Raw genomic sequence first — 6,905 nt, forward strand, 5'->3', positions numbered from 1 at the left:
TGTAATAAAAGTAGAAAGAATAATAGTATGAATCTGTATATGCCCATTACTTATCTTTAACAGTTATCATCCAGTGGCCAAAAATAATAGGATGAATCTGTGTCCATTACTTATTTTAACACTTATCTAGTGGCCAGAATTACTTCATATATACCCTTCTATTCTTCTCCCAACTTCTAGATTATTTAAAATCAAATCCAAGGTGTCATATTATTTCATCCATAAATACTTCAGTAGGTATCTCTAAGAAATATAATTACTTTGATAATTAGCAGTAATTTGTATTCCTATTTCTCTGATTGTCCTATAAATCGTTTTTTATGAATTGGATTGTATATGTGGAGATTCAAATAGGGTCTGTACTTTGCATTTAAGTTTTTTTTTTAATCAACTTTATTGAAGTATAATACCTTTTAGGATACAATTCAATGATTGATACAGAATTATGTAACTATCAGCACAACCTAAGTTGAGAACCATCACCCCCAAACAAATCTAAAACCTATTTGTAATCATTTTCCATTTCCATCTCCAGCCCTAGTCAACCACTAATCTATTTTTCCCCCATGAATTTGTCTCTTCTGGACATATTACATAATGGGATCATACAAAATGGTCTTTTGCCAGTGACTTCTTTCACTTAGTATAATGTTTTGTTCATGTAGTGGCATATATCAGCATTCCTTTTTATTACTGAGTAGTATTTCATTTTATGGGTCTATCTTCTACTCCCCCTTTTTGATCCACTTATCAGTTGGTGGACATTTAAGTTGTTTCTACATTTTGGCTGTTCTGAATAATGCTGCTCTGAACACTCATGTAAAATTTTTTGTGTGGGCAAATGTTTCTCTATCTCTTGGATATATACCTAGGAATGGAACTGTTGGATCATATGGTATCTCTGTTTAACATTTTGAGGGACTGCTTAATTGTTTTCCAAAGCAGCTGCACCGTTTTACATTCCATCAATATCATGTGATGAGTCTGATTTCTACACCCTCACCAACATTTGTTATTGCCTATCTGTTTATTATACCCATTTTTGTAAGCGTAAGTGGTACCTCATTATGATTTTGATTTGCATTTTCTTAATAGTGTTGAGTATCTTTTCATGTGCCTTTGGTCATTTGTGTATCTTCTTTGGTGAAATGTCTATTCGTATCTTTTGCCCATTTTTTATTTGGGTTGTTGTCATATTATTGACTTATAAGAGTTCTTTATATTACATGTTCCTTATATGGTATATGATTTGCAAGTATTTTCTACCATTGTGGCTTATGCTACTTTCTTAATGGTGTCTTTTGAAGCACGACTTTTTAAAAAAATAAGTTACAGATTTACATAAAAGTTGCAAAGATGATACAGAAAATTCTTATATACCCTTCACCCAGTTTTCCTTCATTCTTACGTCTTACATTACCATGGTACTTGTGTCACTAAGAATCCAACGTTGTACATTACTGTCAACTAAACTTCAGATTGTCTTCAGGTTTCATTAGTTTTTCCATTGATGCCTTTTTTCTTTTCTAGGATCCCATAGAGGATACTACACTATATATAGTTATGTCTTCTCTGGTTTGTGACAGTTTCTCAGTCTTTTTTTTTTTTTGGCTTCTTATACATTTCCAGTTTTGAGGAATGCTTTTCAAATATTTAGTAGAATTTTTGGGATTCTGATTTTTTCTCTCTCATAATTAGGTAAACAGTACCACAGAGGTGAGATGGTCTTATCATATCAGAGGTATATGCTATTGACATGCTTTATCACTGATGATGTTGACCTTGATCGGATGTCAAAGGTGGTGTTTGCAGGTTTCTTTACATTTACTTTTTCCCCTTCCCTTACTTTGTTCTCTGGACTGAGTCATTAAGTGCAGGCCACACTGAAGGAGGAGATTCCCCTCTATACAATGAATTAGGCTTCAACTTGTGGAGGGAGATTATCTACATAAATTATTTGGAATTATTCTGTAAGGAAGATTTGTTTTTTCACATTTATATCAATGGACTTATGGATACTTATTTTATACTTAGGGTTATAATCTGTTGCCACATTGTTTATTTTGTTGCTCAGATTGTTCCAGCTTTGGCCACTGGAAAATCTTTCAGGTTTCCTTAAATTTAAGTGTCCCTTTGACATGCCCCCTCCTTTTGATTTGTAAGTACTTCCTTACTTTCTGGTGCCACAAGATATTCCAGACTTACCATGTATGTTCTCTGCCCCAGCTCTAGAATCAGCCATTTTTCCAAGGAGCCCTGGATCTGGTGTTTTCATTGTTCCTGAGGTGTCAGTGTTTTTATGCTTTCTCATAAAAAAAAAAAAATCTAGGAAATATAAGTATGCATACTAACTCACATGCGCATATTTTCAAGAGCTGAGCTGTTAAGTGTTAGAGTAGCCAATTAAGACAAAAAGCCAAAATGAAAGTAACAGTCAAGCCTTTAATCACTTATTGTGATAGTATAAGTAAGAGACTAACTGATAAAAGCACTGGCTTCACCACTGTTCATTTTTCCACATGGAACAGCATAGAGATGAGTATCATTTCACTGCTGAGGGAACCTTGAATAAAAGGCTCCTGCTGTTTTATGGCTCCAGGGTCAGGGAGGGCAGTGGAAAGAGAAGGAGGAGAGAGAGAGAGAATAGCTAGCAATGGAAAAATACTGGAATCAGAGTTGAGAAAGTATTTTCAAAGCCTCCCCTTCTCTGTGAAAAACAGGTCTCAGCAGAGATGCCTGGGAAGGACCTTTGCTTTGGAATGTAGATATACTTAAGAGCATGGCCTGACTATCTAGGAGCATCTGAGTCTTTGATGGCAACTCCCTTCAGAGATTACCAGTGAACTAACTGCACCAAGTCTCAGGTGAGAAGGGCATCTTTCTTCCATGAGGCCTGCCAGGTAAAGCTTTTGTGATTGCCTATGGCTGGGCCTGAAAGATCACACATAATTTTTTGGCCAGAAGCTAGACTTTTCATATACATCTATAGTTATTTCTGTGTCTATCCATTCATATCTTTATTAAGCTATTTATGAGTTCTCACTGATTCTGTAAATCTGATCCCGTTTTACAGGGTTCGTTCTGTTCTTTGCCCTAGATTATCCATGGCTTTCCATAGCAACAGAACTTATCTCCCACCATCCACTTACTAATTCAACCCAGTATACATGTAAAGTTACAGAAATTTTAACACTTCTCTCCATGAGAAACAACTTTACCAACTAAAAGGACTGTGTTTATGTACAGTTTCTTTTGTCTTTAATTTAGTTTTTGGTCAAAACACCATTTTCCGAAGTTTTCTAGGTTTCTCCTTTTCCTCCCATTCTCTTCAGTGTGGTTGTGTCATGCATTTGTAAAATAAGATAGTTTTGTCAGTCTGCATTTCATTCTGGAATTCCTTGACCTGGTTGATATTTTTAAAATTTGCATACATTAAATTTGTAAATTTTGATGTAAATTTCTCTGGGTTATGCAATAGTATAGTGTTCTGTATCTACCACCCTATTATCATACAACATAGTTCTACCACCTTAAAAATACCCCTCTTCATCCCCTTTTGTAGTCAATCACACTCCCCTCTTGAAACCCCTGACAACCTCTGATTTGTTTTCCAACCTTATGGTTTTGCTGTTTGCCAAATGTCATGAAAATGGAATTAATACAATTTGTAACTTTTTTAGTCTGACTTCTTTCACTTACCATCATGCATTTAAGATTCATTCATGTAGCGTGTATCAGTAGCTTGTTCCTTTTTATTGCTTAGTAGTATTCCACTGTATGGATGTACCACAGTTTATCCATTCAACAATTGAAGAACACTTGGTTATTTCCAGTTTTTTGGCAAAATGTGAATAAAGTTGCTTTAAGCATTTGTGTACAGGTTTTTGTGTGAACACATTATTTAACTTGGGTAAATAGCCTAGAAGAGGGATTGCTGGATTGTATGGTAAGTGTATTTTTAACTTCATAAGAAACTGCCACTCATTCTCCTTAGTGGTTGCACCGTTTTTGTATTCCCTCTAGCAATGTATTAGAGAGCAAGTTGTTCCACACCTTCAGCGGTTTTTTAAAAATTCATTCTGATAGGTGTATGGTAGTAGCCTATTGGAGTTTTACTTTGCATTTCCCTAATGACTAATAATATTGGGCAACCTTTTCATGTGCTTATTTGCCATCCAAATATCTTTGATCAGATATCCAAATCTTTTGCCTATTTTTAAGTTGGGTAGTTTTCTAGTTGAGTTTTGAGACTTAATATATCCTGGATATATCCTTTATCTAGATATGTATGGAAATATTTTTTCCTATTATATGTCTTGCCTTTTTATTTTCTTAACAGTGTATGTGGAAGAGAAGATGATTTTAATGTGATGAAATTCAGTTTATCAAGTTTTTCTTTTATAGATTGTGCTTTCTGTGTTATATGTAAGAAATCTTTGCCTAACCCATGTTTTATTGTTTTATGTTTCACATTTGGTTCTATAATCCATTTTGAATTATAGATCCAAATCTTAATTTTGTTTCGGTTGTGTCAAGATTTATTTTCTTTTGTTTCAACAAAAAAATTGCCTTAGCATAATTGGACACATTTAATGTGGATCTGTTTCTAGACTCTCTTCTTTTCCATGGATTTATGTGTCTGTTCTTTAACCAATATCACACTGACTTGGTTACTGTAGCTTTACAGTAAATCTTGAAATTAGGTAGTGTGAATCGTCCAACTTGTTCTTTTACGATGTTATTTTGTCTATTTTTATTTCTTTGCCTTTCCATATGCATTTTAGAATTTGTTGGTTTCTCCAAATACTCTTCCTGGGATTTTAATTGGGATTGCATAGAGTCTATAGAACAGTTTGGGGAAAACTGACAACTTAACCATATTCAGTCATCCAATTCATGAACATGGAAATCTCCCTGTTTATTTAGGTCTTTGATTTTTCTCATCAATGTGTTTTGTTTCCAGCATACTGATCTTGCACATATTTTGTTAGATTGTTCCTAAGTCTTTCATGTTTTTTAGTACTATTGTAATTTTTTTGTTTGTTTCAATTTCCCTGATCATTGCTAGCATTTAGAAATATAATTGGTTTTTGTATTTTGACCCTGTATATGGCAACTTGGAAAGCTCCCTTAGTCTAGGAGCTTTTTGTGGGTTTTCTTTTTGGGGGGAATTTTTTACATAGACAATGATATAGTGATACTGCCATCTGCAAAGAGAGTTTTATTTCTTTCCAAAATAAATGCCTTTTCTCCCCACCCCGAACAATTCCCCCGACTCCACCCCACCCCACACAGAGTTTATAGTTCTTATCTACAGGAGTGGGGCTGGTGTATTAGGAGCTATGACTCCATTAATGGAAACCAGAAAGAAGTACTTTTAAAATGAGGAAATACAAATATAACTTAAATTGAGTTAAAAATCTGCATTTGAGTTTTCATTTTGACTAGCTGAGTCTAGAGTTTAAATGCTGTACATATCATTTATACTCTGGCTTTGCTATAACTGATCTTCCATAATAGGGAATCTGGCATATGGATTATATAAGCACTGTATTTTTCTAGTTTTCTTGGTATGTGTCTTAAGCATCTCCCCAAGATATTCATTATGAGTCACTGTCTATGAAAATTGAAATGTTTGGTGTATAGTTTATGATCTGTAGCTTTTTTCTGTAATGACCAACCGTCTACAATAAAAAAATTGGTGTAAGTAAGGTCAGTTCCATCTAAGTCCCAATTCAAGGGTTATTATAGGCACAGTATCATTTTAGTATGTCTCAGTATTATCGTTCTTAAGCATCTCCCCATGGATATCAGTATAAGGAAACTTCAGTGAATTTGCAGTAGTAAAGTACCTAAAATAATGACACAATTTAAGTGTTGTTAAACACCCATATTCTTTGGTGTATCTTATTCATAATTTATTCATTGTAGTATGATTGAATAGAAAGATGTGAAAAACCTGACCATACTTAGTCAACCCGGAATTTTTCAAGGACAGAAATTCACACAGGACTATAACTGGTGATTCATAGGAAAATCTAAACAGTTCTTCCACTTTGAGATTTTAATACTGTTAAAAATGTCTTATGTTCACTATATTAGATTTGAAAAATACAGTACATATTTTTAAATCATTTTACCAGCCAGACTGCCACACCAGCCAGACAGCCACTATTAACATTTGGGGGCCCTTCTTTCAAATCTTCATACAAATTTTATGGTTTTTAATGTTTATACTAAATACACAATTTTATGTCTTGTTTTTTTCGATTAGTGATACAGTATATAATATTCTGCTTAAACTCTTTGAAAACTAAATTTTAATAGCCATATCATAATCTGTCAAATTGAAGAAGCATAATTTACCTAAATATCCCCTGCTGAATGTTTAGATTGCTTCCTTTTACCTACAGTAGCAAAAACAACCCCAAAACTGATGTTTTTGCTTATAAAACTCTGGAAATTAAGGATTATTTTCTCAAGGTAAAGTCCTAGAATATAAACTTTTATGAAGCTTTTGATACAATTTTTGTACCTTTTAAATGTAAAATATGGAATGATTAGTATGTCAGGTTGGTTAACGATTTCTCTACTCAAAATAAGTGAAAAAATGTTAATTTTCTTAGAAAATGATGCAATTTCAATGATAGAAACAGTGGTTTTACTGTGAATAGTGGTATATTAGTAAAATAATAGAAGTATAGAAAAGATATGAAAGATGACTTTTGAGGATTTTTTCCCTTGCTTTTTGAAAGTATTTAAGCAATACAAATTTGTTTTTAAAAACATTTGGTTAATTCTTAAAAGGAATTTCTCTGCTAACAGCTCATTAGATAGGAACTAGCATTTTCATTCAACTTCCCATAAAGGAGAATACTGGTATTCAGGAAAAGAAAACAGTATTA

The 6,905-nt window shown here is 33.5% G+C and overlaps 1 protein-coding gene across 1 annotated transcript in view; it reads left to right on the forward strand.

Moving 5' to 3' along the window:
* The window catches only part of SMC3 (structural maintenance of chromosomes 3), a 43,750-nt gene extending 39,586 nt beyond the window's left edge, over positions 1–4,164 (forward strand). The window contains exon 30 of the mRNA XM_077126003.1: positions 2,721–4,164. The gene's annotated coding sequence lies outside the window, so the exon portion shown is untranslated. The remainder of the gene's footprint in view (positions 1–2,720) is intronic.
* Positions 4,165–6,905: the final 2,741 nt, after the last annotated feature.

Source organism: Tamandua tetradactyla, chromosome 13 (genome assembly GCF_023851605.1).
Source record: "Tamandua tetradactyla isolate mTamTet1 chromosome 13, mTamTet1.pri, whole genome shotgun sequence".
NCBI classification, from domain to species: Eukaryota; Metazoa; Chordata; class Mammalia; order Pilosa; family Myrmecophagidae; genus Tamandua; species Tamandua tetradactyla.